The sequence below is a fragment of the Symphodus melops genome (assembly GCF_947650265.1).
Source record: "Symphodus melops genome assembly, chromosome: 20".
NCBI classification, from domain to species: Eukaryota; Metazoa; Chordata; class Actinopteri; order Labriformes; family Labridae; genus Symphodus; species Symphodus melops.
Window position 1 is genome coordinate 9,715,350 of NC_136710.1, and position 15,584 is coordinate 9,730,933.

Consider the following 15,584-nt stretch of genomic DNA (forward strand, 5'->3'; position numbering starts at 1 on the left):
CGACCACAGCAGCTCTGACAACGACCACTGCAGCTCCGACAACGACCACAACAGCTGCTCCAACGACAACCACAGCAGCTCCAACGACAACCACAGCAGCTCCAACAACAACAACAGCTGCTCCAACGACAACCACAGCAAATCCAACAACGACCACTGCAGCTCCAACAACAACAACAGCTGCTCCAACGACAACCACAGCAGCTCCAACAACAACCACAGCAGCTCCAACGACAACCACAGCTGCTCCAACGACAACAACTGCAGCTCCAACGACAACAACTGCAGCTCCAACGACAACAACTGCAGCTCCAACAACAACAACTGCAGCTCCAACAACAACAACAGCTGCTCCAACGACAACAACTGCAGCTCCCACAACAACCACAGCAGCTCCAACAACAACCACTGCAGCTCCAACGACATCCACAGCAGCTCCAACAACGACCACTGCTGCTCCGACAACAACCACAGCAGCTCCGACAACAACAACAGCAGCTCCAACAACAACCACTGCAGCTCCAACTACAACCACAGCAGCTCCAACAACGACCACTGCTGCTCCAACAACAACAACAGCTGCACCAACAACAACAACCGCAGCTCCAACAACAACCACTACAGCTCCAACAACAACCACTACAGCTCCAACAACAACCACAGCAGCTCCAACAACGACCACTACAGCTCCAACAACAACCACAGCAGCTCCAACGACAACAGCTGCTCCAACGACAACCACAGCAGCTCCAACGACAACAACAGCTGCTCCAACGACAACCACAGCTGCTCCAACAACAACAACAGCTGCTCCAACGACAACAATTGCAGCTCCAACGACAACAACTGCAGCTCCAACGACAACAACTGCAGCTCCAACGACAACAACTGCAGCTCCAACAACAACAACAGCAGCTCCAACTACAACCACAGCAGCTCCAACAACAACCACAGCAGCTCCAACTACAACCACAGCAGCTCCAACGACCACTGCTGCTCCGACAACAACCACAGCAGCTCCGACAACAACAACAGCAGCTCCAACAACAACCACTGCAGCTCCAACTACAACCACAGCAGCTCCAACAACGACCACTGCTGCTCCAACAACAACAACAGCTGCACCAACAACAACAACCGCAGCTCCAACAACAACCACTACAGCTCCAACAACAACCACTACAGCTCCAACAACAACCACAGCAGCTCCATCTACGACCACTACAGCTCCAACAACAACCACAGCAGCTCCAACGACAACCACAGCTGCTCCAACAACAACAACAGCTGCTCCAACGACAACAACTGCAGCTCCAACGACAACAACTGCAGCTCCAACGACAACAACTGCAGCTCCAACAACAACAACAGCAGCTCCAACTACAACCACAGCAGCTCCAACAACAACCACAGCAGCTCCAACTACAACCACAGCAGCTCCAACAACCACTGCTGCTCCGACAACAACCACTGCAGCTCCAACGACAACCACAGCAGCTCCAACAACAACCACAGCAGCTCCAACGACAACAACAGCTGCTCCAACAACAACAACTGCAGCTCCAACGACAACCACAGCTGCTCCAACAACAACAACTACAGCTCCAACGACAACAACAGCTGCTCCAACAACAACAACTGCAGCTCAAACGACAACAGCTGCTCCAACGACAACAACTGCAGCTCCAACAACAACAAATGCAGCTCCAACAACAACAACAGCTGCTCCAACGACAACCACTGCAGCTCCAACGACAACAACTGCAGCTCCAACTACAACCACAGCAGCTCCAACAACGACCACTGCTGCTCCGACAACAACGACTGCAGCTCCGACAACAACCACAGCAGCTCCAACTACAACAACAGCAGCTCCAACGACAACCACAGCTGCTCCCACGACAACAACTGCAGCTCCAACGACAACAACTGCAGCTCCAACAACAACAACAGCAGCTCCAACTACAACCACAGCAGCTCCAACAACAACCACAGCAGCTCCAACGACAACCACAGCAGCTCCAACTACAACCACAGCAGCTCCAACAACAACCACTGCAGCTCCGACAACGACCACTGCTGCTCCAACGACAACCACAGCAGCTCCAACTACAACCACAGCTGCTCCAACGACAACAACTGCAGCTCCAACAACAACAACAGCTGCTCCAACGACAACAACTGCAGCTCCAACAACAACAACAGCAGCTCCAACTACAACCACAGCAGCTCCAACGACAACCACAGCAGCTCCAACTACAACCACAGCAGCTCCAACAACGACCACTGCAGCTCCGACAATGACCACTGCTGCTCCAACAACAACAGCTCCTCCAACGACAACAACTGCAGCGCCGACAACAACAACAGCTGCTCCGACAACAACCACAGCAGCTCCAACAACCACAACAGCAGCTCCAACAACAACAACAGCTGCTCCAACGACAACCACAGCAGCTCCAACGACAACCACAGCTGCTCCAACGACAACAACTGCAGCTCCAACAACAACAACTGCAGCTCCAACGACAACAACTGCAGCTCCAACAACAACAACAGCTGCTCCCACAACAACCACAGCAGCTCCAACAACAACCACTGCAGCTCCAACGACATCCACAGCAGCTCTAGCAACGACCACTGCTGCTCCGACAACAACCACTGCAGTTCCAACAACAACTACAGCTGCTCCAACGACAACAACTGCAGCTCCAACAACAACAACAGCTGCTCCAACGACAACCACAGCTGCTCCAACAACAACAACAGCTGCTCCAACAACAACAACTGCAGCTCCAACAACAACAACAGCTGCTCCAACGACAACAACTGCAGCTCCCACAACAACCACAGCAGCTCCAACAACAACCACAGCAGCTCCAACGACAACCACAGCAGCTCCAACTACAACCACAGCAGCTCCAACAACGACCACTGCAGCTCCGACAACGACCACTGCTGCTCCAACAACAACAACAGCTGCCCCGACAACAACCACAGCAGCTCCAACAACGACCACTGCAGCTCCGACAACGACCACTGCAGCTCCGACAACGACAACTGCAGCTCCGACAACCACCACAGCAGCTCCAACAACAACAACAGCTGCTCCAACAACAACAGCTGCTCCAACAACGACCACAGCAGCTCCGACAACGACCACAACAGCTGCTCCAACGACAACCACAGCAGCTCCAACGACAACCACAGCAGCTCCAACAACAACAACAGCTGCTCCAACGACAACCACAGCAAATCCAACAACGACCACTGCAGCTCCAACAACAACAACAGCTGCTCCAACGACAACCACAGCAGCTCCAACAACAACCACAGCAGCTCCAACGACAACCACAGCTGCTCCAACGACAACAACTGCAGCTCCAACGACAACAACTGCAGCTCCAACGACAACAACTGCAGCTCCAACAACAACAACAGCTGCTCCAACGACAACCACAGCTGCTCCAACAACAACAACAACAGCTGCTCCAACAACAACAACTGCAGCTCCAACAACAACAACAGCTGCTCCAACGACAACAACTGCAGCTCCCACAACAACCACAGCAGCTCCAACAACAACCACTGCAGCTCCAACGACATCCACAGCAGCTCTAGCAACGACCACTGCTGCTCCGACAACAACCACTGCAGTTCCAACAACAACTACAGCTGCTCCAACGACAACCACAGCAGCTCCAACAACAAACACAGCAGCTCCAACGACAACCACAGCTGCTCCAACGACAACAACTGCAGCTCCAACGACAACAACTGCAGCTCCAACAACAACAACAGCTGCTCCAACGACAACCACAGCTGCGCCAACAACAACAACAGCTGCTCCAACAACAACAACTGCAGCTCCAACAACAACAACAGCTGCTCCAACGACAACAACTGCAGCTCCCACAACAACCACAGCAGCTCCAACAACAACCACTGCAGCTCCAACGACATCCACAGCAGCTCCAACAACGACCACTGCTGCTCCGACAACAACCACAGCAGCTCCGACAACAACAACAGCAGCTCCAACAACAACCACTGCAGCTCCAACTACAACCACAGCAGCTCCAACAACGACCACTGCTGCTCCAACAACAACAACAGCTGCACCAACAACAACAACCGCAGCTCCAACAACAACCACTACAGCTCCAACAACAACCACTACAGCTCCAACAACAACCACAGCAGCTCCAACAACGACCACTACAGCTCCAACAACAACCACAGCAGCTCCAACGACAACAGCTGCTCCAACGACAACCACAGCAGCTCCAACGACAACAACAGCTGCTCCAACGACAACCACATCTGCTCCAACAACAACAACAGCTGCTCCAACGACAACAACTGCAGCTCCAACGACAACAACTGCAGCTCCAACGACAACAACTGCAGCTCCAACAACAACAACAGCAGCTCCAACTACAACCACAGCAGCTCCAACGACCACTGCTGCTCCGACAACAACCACAGCAGCTCCGACAACAACAACAGCAGCTCCAACAACAACCACTGCAGCTCCAACTACAACCACAGCAGCTCCAACAACGACCACTGCTGCTCCAACAACAACAATAGCTGCACCAACAACAACAACCGCAGCTCCAACAACAACCACTACAGCTCCAACAACAACCACTACAGCTCCAACAACAACCACAGCAGCTCCAACAACGACCACTACAGCTCCAACAACAACCACAGCAGCTCCAACGACAACAGCTGCTCCAACGACAACCACAGCAGCTCCAACGACAACAACAGCTGCTCCAACGACAACCACAGCTGCTCCAACAACAACAACAGCTGCTCCAACGACAACAACTGCAGCTCCAACGACAACAACTGCAGCTCCAACGACAACAACTGCAGCTCCAACAACAACAACAGCAGCTCCAACTACAACCACAGCAGCTCCAACAACAACCACAGCAGCTCCAACTACAACCACAGCAGCTCCAACAACCACTGCTGCTCCGACAACAACCACTGCAGCTCCAACGACAACCACAGCAGCTCCAACAACAACCACAGCAGCTCCAACAACAACCACAACAGCTCCAACAACCACAGCAGCTCCAACAACAACCACAGCAGCTCCAACAACAACCACAGCAGCTCCAACGACAACATCTGCTCCGACGACAACCACAGCAGCTCCAACAACAACAGCTTCTCCAACGACAACAACTGCAGCTCCAACAACAACCACAGCAGCTCCAACTACAACAACAGCAGCTCCAACAACAACCACAGCAGCTCCAACTACAACCACAGCTGCTCCAACGACAACCACAGCTGCTCCAACAACAACCACAGCTGCTCCAACAACAACCACAGCTGCTCCAACTACAACCACAGCACCTCCAACAACAACAACAGCTGCTCCAACGGCAACAACTGCAGCTCCAACAACAACCACAGCAGCTCCAACAATAACAACAGCTGCTCCAACAACAACCACAGCAGCTCCAACAACGACCACTGCAGCTCAGACAACAACCACAGCACCTCCAACAACAACAACAGCTGCTCCAACGGCAACAACTGCAGCTCCAACAACAACAACAGCTGCTCCAACGACAACAACTACAGCTCCAACAACAACTGCAGCCCCCACAACAACAGCTGCACCAACGACAACAACTGCAGCTCCAACAACAACCACAGCAGCTCCAACAACAACCACAGCAGTTCCAACAACAACTACAGCAGCTCCAACAACAACCACAGCTGCTCCAACAACAACCACAGCTGCTCCAACAACGACCACAACAGCTCCAACTACAACCACTGCAGCTCCAACGACAACAACTGCAGCTCCAACGACAAGAACTGTAGCTCCCACAACAACCACAGCAGCTCCAACTACAACCACAGCAGCTTCAACAACGACCACTGCTGCTCCGACAACAACCACAGCAGCTCCAAAAACAACAACAGCTGCACCAACGACAACTGCAGCTCCAACTACAACCACAGCAGCTCCAACAGCAACAGCTGCTCCAACAACAACCACAGTTCCTCCAACAACGACCACTGCTACTCCAACAACAACCACTGCAGCTCCAACAACGACCACTGCTGCTCCAACTACAACCACAGCAGCTCCAACAACAACAACTGATGCTCCAACGACAACAACTGCTGCTCCAACAACAACCACTGCTTCTCCAACAACAACTGCAGCTCCAACTACAACCACAGCAGCTCCAACAGCAACAACAGCAGCTACAACAACGACAACAGCTGCTCCAACAACAACAACCACAGCAGCTCCATCTACATCAACAGCTGCTCCGACATCCACTGCAGCTCCAATAGTAGCTGCTACTACAACACCAACTTCTGCTCCAACAACAACCACAGCCGCTCCAGCAGCGACCACTCCTACTGTACCTGTTTATGTGCTTGATGTTGAGTTGGTCAACGAAGTCTTCACAGATGATCTGAATAACCGCAGCAGTGCTACATTCCAAGCTCTTGAAAGAAGAGTTGTGCGAAGAGTGAGTATGTTTAAGCTGTTTGAGTTGCATTTTTCACGACTACATCTGTGGCATCCACATGTTTTCAAATAGTTATTTTGATCTTTACATTTTGTTGAACTGAATCCTTTGATTGTTTAATTTTCATTTGTGGAATGTTTGATTCTTTTGAAATTGTGGCTCGACTAACTAAAGGTCCTTACATCTTCCTCTTCCTTTTTTCAGTGTAATGATGTTTACCGAAACGAATATGGTAATCGTTTTTCGAAATGCAATGTGAAAAGTTTCAGGTAAATTAAAAATTACTTTGTAATTTATTTATTAGTTGTACACTATTTTTACTTTTAAATGGACATGACATTTTTCACATTTAAAGTCTCAGTAGCAGGCAGCAACTTATTTACCTCATGTGTTGTCCAATTTGGTATCATTATACAGACGTGTTTCAACACGAGCTGACGGAGTTGGTGCAGAGCTTGCAGTTACTTTCAATCAGACTACTCCAACTGCAGACCTCCCACAGAATAGCGTTGTTGCTCAAACTCTTGTTCAAGCTGCAAGTGATAACAATACCTCTGGTGTGAGCTTTAATCCTGCTGCAGTTTCAGTATCAGGTCAGTAATCGTCACTCTTCACAATTTTGTATAAGGTCTGTGAATTTGACATCAGTGGCCATTTTATATCAACTCTGAAATCTACAGAGCACAAATGATCTTTAACTTATTCCTTATGTTATTTTTTATAGCTGGTCCAGTTTCAGTTGCAAATACCACTTCAGCTCCAGCCACTTCAGGTCCAGCCACTACAGCTCCAGCCACTACAGCTCCAGCCACTACAGCTCCAGCCACTACAGCTCCAGCCACTACAGCTTCAGCCACTTCAGCTTCAGCCACTACAGTTCCGGCCACTTCAGCACCAGCCACTGCAGCTCCAGCCACTGCAGCTCCAGCCACTGCAGCTCCAGCCACTGCAGCACCTACTTCTGCACCAAATACACGTGTAAACGTGACCTTCAGATCTCTTCAAACCTCTTTTACATCTGATTTGCTGGATACATCATCTTTGGCTTTTCAGAATCGAGCTTCAATGATAAAGACACAGGTATGTCTCAGAAATCACAATTAAATTTTCAGACTCAAGAAACCTATCATTGATTTTGTCTGATCACAATGCTCTTATCTAATCCGTATGTAAATCAATATTGCATTTAACTGTTTTTGAATATCTTTTTTTTTTTTTTTTGCAGCTTCAACCTCTGTATCAAAATACATTTCCATCCTCATTCAAGTTTTTGAACGTCACCGCCTTCAGGTAATTTTCCACAATGACCTAGTTACAATTTGAGAATGTTATCTTGAACTTGAATCTGACAAAATATTGTTTTTCTCCTCCCATCTGCAGAAATGGATCAATCATCAATGTACTGAGCCTTGCATTTGTCAGCACATTTGTTCCAAACAACACTCAGATTGCAGAAGTTTTGGTCAATGCATCATCGACTGTAGTAGGCTTTGACATTGAAGGAACTTCGATCACCGTCGATGGCATTTGTAAGCATTTATGCTGCCTGATCAAAAATATATAAAATTGCAAAACTGTTTATTTAACTAATGTGTTTTCATTTTCTCCTCATTTACAGCTTCAAGTGGAATTAGTCACAAGATCAGTCTCCTCACGGCATTGTGTCTGGTACCCTTGTCATGGCTACTGTCAAACCAGCAATAGCCTCAGCATTGATTAACATTCAAAAGAGAACAGGACTGCCTTTACTGGTATGTAAATATCCAAGATGGTCTTCAACCTTGTCTTGGATTCACTAACCATAACTTTCTAGTTAGGACAGTGGATTTGATTTGTCTGTTGAAACTGAATGAATGTACCTGGGAAGGTCCACGATCCTTGGCCATACAGAATGACTATTTTTTGTCCTCTAAAGCATCATTATAATTATAAACAATACAATATAGTATCACTTATATTTAGCATTGGGATTTAAAAAAAAATGGTTGCACTATTAATAAACAACTGTGTCTTTCTTTCCTGTGAATTGTAAGTAATCTAGTGAGAGTTACTCGTGCTGTCTCGTTGAGTCTTTTCTTGTTTGTTTGCTAAACAAGTCAAACTAGCCACACTGAAAAGAACTGTAAAATCTCTCATTTCTACCTGAGTTGTACTTCTTTAGTTTGACACAAGCAGATGGAGAAATTGCTGATGTTTCTATATAAAGGGAAATACAGAGTGGTAAGATAGTCTTCATCTAAGTAAAGAATTGCACAAGTTTACGATTCTAACTTTTCTGTATATACAAATAAAATGTGGATTATCAAACAGGATTGTTATAGGGAAATAATTTCTTTTACCTTTTTAAAAGAAAACATCTTAAACTGCAAACCCCTGAACTTATGTGTTCAATTATTTTTTTAACTTGTCATTTTCAAAACAATGCACTGTCACCTCTTATTTATTCAATTTATATTTATGTAAAACTGTATCGCTGTATTTTTATTTATTTTTTTAACTTTTTGCTGTTTGTATTAAACATTTCTGAAAGTTTACAATGATCAGAATATAAACTCTTTAAAGAATTGAAATTGTCTCAACTGATTTTTGAAATTCTGGTTTGTTTTAGAGTGTGTCAGGGTAACTGTATGATCAAGCTGTCATTTAAGCACAGACAATAAGCAATGTTTGTGATTTCATATAATCAATTTTAACAATAATGTCTTACAGTCTGTTGCAACCATCCTTGTGTCAGTGAAACACCTTTGGATATCAGATTGCATTTGCTTAATAGAAAACAGACATTTTGAGATATGTGAGAACCAAAACTTCCACTTTACATTTTTAAGCACTTCTTTGAGCACAAAGAGTACATTTTTGATTGTAACTCAGTTTTTAAACTTTTTATTGTAAGCTTTAATTCATAGAAGTTAGGAATTTGTTCATTTTACAACAAGAGGAAAAGGAAATCTGGACAACAATCGAGAGCCGCTGCTTTTAGCTATAGGGAAACAGAGTCAAGTGAGTCAGCGAAGAGGTTCATTCATCAAAACCTTTTTGGACAGGGCCTCCCTGTGCATATGTGGTTTCTCTCCCCGGCTACTCCAGCTTCCTCCCACAGTTTAAAGACATGCTGATTAGGTTGATTGATGACTATTAATTGCCCCTAGAGTGTGGCTGATTGTTTTTCTATAAATAAGCAGTGGGATTTACAACAACTTAACTTCGAGGACACTCATTTTCAGATCAAAATAAATGCAGAGGGGCTGAAAAGAGTAATGACGACTAAATTCTTGGTGGTTTTCATAGATGACTGCCTAAACTTCAAATACCATATTGACTACCTTGTTAAACAATTATCAAAATACGTTGGTCTGTTCTTTAAGCTGAGACACCTGCTTCCTCATGCAACACTTGTTCTTTACAAATCCCTCTTTGAACCCCATTTAAACTACTGCAACATTATGGTGTATTATTTACCCCACTCATCTAAAAAAAATCATCCGCGCCATGGTCTGATTTCAATGCCCCAACCCATCTTATCTTCTCTATTTATGGTCTTTTAAGACTCACTGAATATAACATATTTCACAATGCATGTACTACGTATCAGGTGGTCTCTGGCTTGAATACTAGACGATGTGAGCTTGTTCCAATCTGCTATTCCCAGCACACCTACCTCACCAGAAACACGCACATCACATCATTACAGGAAAAAAACAGAGATTAAAACGCATTGCAAGGAGTGTAGTGTGCCGGAGACCACAAATCTGGAAGGAGCTGGATGGATATTTGAAAACCTATGAAGCACTATTTTCACCTTTAAACACAATCTCAAGAAACACTTAGTAAGCTCATATATGTCTTCCTGATGCATGTCTTTACTTTATTATTTTATTACTATCTCTCACCTTGTACGTGTAATGTCACTTCCTACCTCTCAATCTTAAGGAAAACTCTTAAAACATAACTTTACTTGTTAAATGGGATCTACTGCAATTTGTTGTATGAATGAGATGTATGCCATATCAATGCAACATGATCCGTGTGTCTGTTTTCTTTCCTTGTCAATGTTTTCTACTACAATTTACCGTAGGAATCAACATCAAATAACAGCAAGGCATCCACACTAAACATTATACAAGAATGTATAAACACAATGCTCACCTTCTTCACACAAAATAAAACTAAAGAAATAAAATAAATAAATGCAAAAGCACTAACAAATTACAAGTCAAATTAATAGATAAACCAAATGCAGGTTGATTCCACATTTCATCAGATCTCAGTCAATACAGTGATGTACATCGGATGTTCAAATCCTTTCATAATTCCTTGAATTGTGAAACTGCATTATCTCATCTTCTTTCTTAAAGGAGGATCCATGCTAAAGGAGGTTATAAAGGAAGCATTGACGCACCTTTCCTCAGCTTTTAGAGCATTCGAACAGCGCTGATCACTTAGATGCTTCCAGGTCACTTCACTCTGTTAAGAACCTTCCTAAGCAAAAAATGAAAACGTGAAAGCACCCGATACACAGGAAATCAAACACAGGTGAGACACACTACACAGGTGAAGACAATGAGGGAAACGTTAAAGACTCAAGATTCACAGAGGGAAAAATAAACTACGAAGTACAACTGGAAATACTACAAACAAAGAGAACTCAATTTAACATTAATAATACATACTAGTACAAAGAAACGCAAGTACTTATTGGAAACTACAAAATATAAAACACTAAAGACTATAGTAGGAAACATTTAGATAAAGAAACACGCAGGAAAGGAAAACAAGCAATATCAAGAAAGACTGAGAACTAAAACAAGAAAATCTAAGCTGTGAAAATACACAAAACCAAATAATCAAACAGACAATCGACAAACTGCAGGATGAATGACAGTGCAGCAATACTAAAACATTTAACCAAAGCTACAGAGTCGACAAAAGATTAAGGGCCAGATTTACTAAGATCTCAATTAAAGAGTACTAAATTGCGTGTTCACCCCAAAAGTTTGCACGTTTGGCTTGTGGGCGTTTTGCGGGTGATTTACTAAGAACAATTGCGTGAATTTGTCTGCTGCAAACCTTGTGGAGGCGGTAGTATTCCTGGGCCTTTTTCAAACCAACCCCTGCACACTCCCCCTCCGTGACGGAGTGCACTCCGTCAGAAGTCACACTCGCAGCTGAATGAAGTCCCCTCCATCCAGGTGGAGGGTAGAAATACAGCAGCAGGCTTTGGGACAAACTTCACTCTCTCAGGTGGAAACAGGAAGTGTGTGTTATCATGGTTACTCAGCGGCATCCTGGGGGAACGGCTTATTATTAATGTACGTTATACATTCTGTAAAAATCGTGTAGATTATTTTTCTCTAGCAAATTAATATTAGCGTAGACTTATAGCAAAATGATCAGATGGAGCCCACATTCTCTATTGTAATTTATAATTTAATGTTTAATTTATTATAATATCAAAGAACAGGTTGTCTTCAATGAAAGCACAGACAAGGAGACTATAAATGAACTTCACAGCTGCAAGACGTTTATTTTTTTTGCTGTAGCCGAAATTAAGTTTTACAAAGAAATCAAAAGTAGAACAATGATTAATAAATAACAGTGAGAAGTTGTCTGTAACATCATTTAATATTCTTTAGTTTTTGCAACAGTCCCTTTAAATATGAAACACAATGAAATAAACAGGTGAACAGAAGGAAGAAAAGAAGAGGAGGCTTTTATTTGATACTTTAAAACAATAAACAGGTGAAGTTGTTCACGTCTGTATGATCATATTAAATGTCCATCTTAGTTGGAGCAGTGTTTTGGTTTGTTCAAACACTTACACACAGAACTTACTTTTGTACAGGTCAAGTGGACATCGGTGCAGACTCGCTGGTGGAGGGTTTTATGGCCCACTACCACTCCCCGCTAAGTGGTTTGAGACGGACTTTATATGGCGGGCCCTCCGCGTGGACGCGCAAACGGAGGGGTAGTGGGTAGGGCTAGGGTGTAGTGGACGGTTTGAAAAAGACCCTCTGTCAGGCTTTTGCGCGTGCTACTGGTTTACGTCACAGAGAGTTTGGACGGAAAGCTGGACGACTGCAGGCGCAAAATAGATTTTAGTTAGAGGCAAATGAACGTCCAGTATTTTCAAGTAATAGCATGTAAATGTGAATACAACAAAAGGAAAAAGTGGCTTATCAGAAAACCTTTTTAAATTAAAGACGGTCCTCTCTGGCACTGGTGCGCAGTGTGTGTGCCACTTGTGCCATCGTTGCGCACCAGAAGCTGGTCAGCGCTGTGTCTGATCGGACATAAATCTCATGGCAACAGGTACTGAAGTTGGGGGTACAAGCATGGTGAGCCCCCCGTTCAAGCGTCCCACAGCGCAGCAGCAGGGGAGGGGGCTGTAGAGTGAAGCGCTCCGGAACGCACCAGAGACGCGTAACCCGAGAAAATGAAATGCCCAGTTTAAAATGCAATGTTGGCGAAAAGAGGAAAATAGGACGACATAATGTCAATGTTGAAATTCTTTAGAATGCAGACGCTGTGAATGTTCAGTTACAGTTTAATCATGGCGGGGTTTTTTCTTATTATTGAAGCAAGATGCAAAATAAATGCATAGCATTTATTTTTCTGTCATTTAAAAATGTTAACACGTCTTATATTGTGCCTATGTCTCCTCCTAACTGCAATCTGCAGTGCATAACACTGGGGCTCTTGGATTAGCACGTTCTTTTCAAAGGTGTTAAATTCAGACACCGTCACAACCACCGCAATTTTTGCCTGGCTTGGTAAATCACATTGCGTGTTCTAACTTAACCTCTTTTTTTGCATGTTCTCCTCCCAGTATTTTGCGCACTTGGGCAGAAACGCCTCGTTTTGCATATTCATTAAGGCAAACGTACTACATGAACAGTACGTGTTGTTTTACTCATATGAAAGACGCAATCCTCACTGCACGCTGTTAGTAGATCAGATAGCACATATTTTACTGGTGGTATCAAGTTTGCACACGTTTTAATACACGCACACCTTTAGTAAATCTGGCCCTAAATTTTATCAAAAAATAAAGTGCCAAAACGAATATGTCAAAAAAGAATAAGTGTCAAGATGTTAGTACAAAGTTAAAATACACAATTACAAAGTTTGATACAAAGGACAGCAATCGGATGATGTAAACAGACTTATATGTAAACAGATGTAAGCCGACAAGTGTGCATGTGAACAGAAGTAAAAGAACGATATGTAAACAGAGGAATCAGTGGACAGTGCTTCGACTAAAGAAGTAAACAGATACGCATACAGAACGCAGTAATAAACAGATGTAAACAGAACTATAGTGCAGTAAATGAGAATTAAATATATTTCGATAACTATATCTAAATGCAAGTAGGGTCATTTAAATAAGATACTGTTGACTAATAGTATATAGTATGCTAATTAGTATGCTAATCAGACACTAATATTGAATATTGTTACCTTAATTGAGAATGTTACCATTCTTGTTATTATCATTACTATAGTATAATTATAACAATATGTGAGATTTAAAAAAAAAAAAAAAAAACACTAATCTACAAGTGGTGTACATTTTGTTGTTCATGACTTTATCTACCTGTGGCATCACTTCAAGGCATTAAAAATCATAATTCATTCATCGTTAGTCTTTTGTCAGAAAGATGTGTTGTAATAATTTCAGTATGTTTTAGAACAAGATACAAACTCCTCACAGAGTTTTAAAAGAAATGAAGGTAGCCAAATGAAAATGATCAGATTCAATTCCACAGTGACACTAACAGGACTCTGTCCCACTAAAACAATGATGTCATCACTGTAACTCTGACAATCTGCTGCTGACTGATTGGTTGGCATAAAGCTTTCATCTTCCAGAACAATCCATGTTTGAATGGGCTTACCACTGCTTGCAAAACCTCAAATATCTTGAAAACTAAAAATGGTATCACCGGTCCGTTTGCACTGTGAGCGACACCACAAATAGGTGCACCTTTCCATGTATTTTATTTTTATGTAGCATTCAGACTGGGAACCACTATAGCTCTGTGTTTGCAGATGGTCACGTGAGCCTAGCATTTATTATCAAATAACAACCACTAGATCAGGACTTTTTGATCTTACTGTTTAACTTAAATGTTTTTTACTGTTAACAAATGAAAACATCACACTTGTCTGTATTGAAAGTTCAGTTAGGAAGACTATATAATTGTTTTATTGGGTTTTTTGTTTTTGTCATACTATGTGACATTGCTTCTCTAAGCATACTCATTCCTTTTCTTGTTATCATCAGCTGTTCACATAGCTTGGTCACATCTATTATATAACCCTGCTCCATTCCCTCATATTGCTGCTGCCTTTTTTAAAATATGGCATCTCTTCCACTAGTTCAGTCATGACATCATTATATCATATTCATTAACAAATAGAAACCTTGTTAAAAATCTGACGTTTTAATCTTTTAGTTTTTAATTTCTTCTTTCCTGCTTGTACCACTGAAGCAATTTATGAAATCAAAACTCTAAATAAAAAGTTTGATTATATTTTTGTATAAACGTTGAAAAAGCTGCTTGACTCTATTTAATGGAGTTTTACTTGACATTAAAATACATTTTTAGCAACAGTTTCAAAGACCATTGACTGTAAATAAAGCAAATAGTTGAACAACCGTTCATTTTGTTAATTCATTAAATGTTGCTGGTTAACCAGGTCCAGGACATGTGTCTGATTTATTAGACTATTCAAATCTAAATATAGTTAAGGTGTACTGTATCAAAAAGCTGTTGTAGAATAAGACGTTCAGGCCATTAAACCCTTGGTCTTTCATAATTCTTTGGAATGAATAATGTTGTGACTTTTTAAAAATCTGTAGTGTTATGCTGAAATGGTCCACAGCTAAATGTTGGAACAGCTAAACACAAGTCAAGCAATTTTATTTTGGTCTGGCTAAATTGTAACGTAAATGTGTCGAGCTAAAAAATGTAACAAAAAAAAAGGAAAGTACACAAACCTTAATCGTCGAATATGATATAACTTCACAACAGTTATTGCTCTTTTTTGCATTTTGTTTGT

General features: G+C 43.1%; 2 long non-coding RNA genes across 2 annotated transcripts; both read left to right on the plus strand.

The window, feature by feature from the left end:
• The first annotated feature begins 6,946 nt into the window (after positions 1 to 6,946).
• LOC306841502 lies at positions 6,947 to 7,372 on the plus strand. Its single transcript, XR_013781531.1, has 3 exons — positions 6,947 to 7,114; positions 7,246 to 7,293; positions 7,339 to 7,372. It is a non-coding gene; the product is annotated as an uncharacterized lncRNA (long non-coding RNA).
• Positions 7,373 to 7,437: 65 nt separating this feature from the next.
• LOC306841500 lies at positions 7,438 to 8,883 on the plus strand. The gene is made up of 4 exons (XR_013781529.1): positions 7,438 to 7,601; positions 7,747 to 7,811; positions 7,902 to 8,050; positions 8,140 to 8,883. It is a non-coding gene; the product is annotated as an uncharacterized lncRNA (long non-coding RNA).
• The last annotated feature ends 6,701 nt before the right edge of the window (positions 8,884 to 15,584 follow it).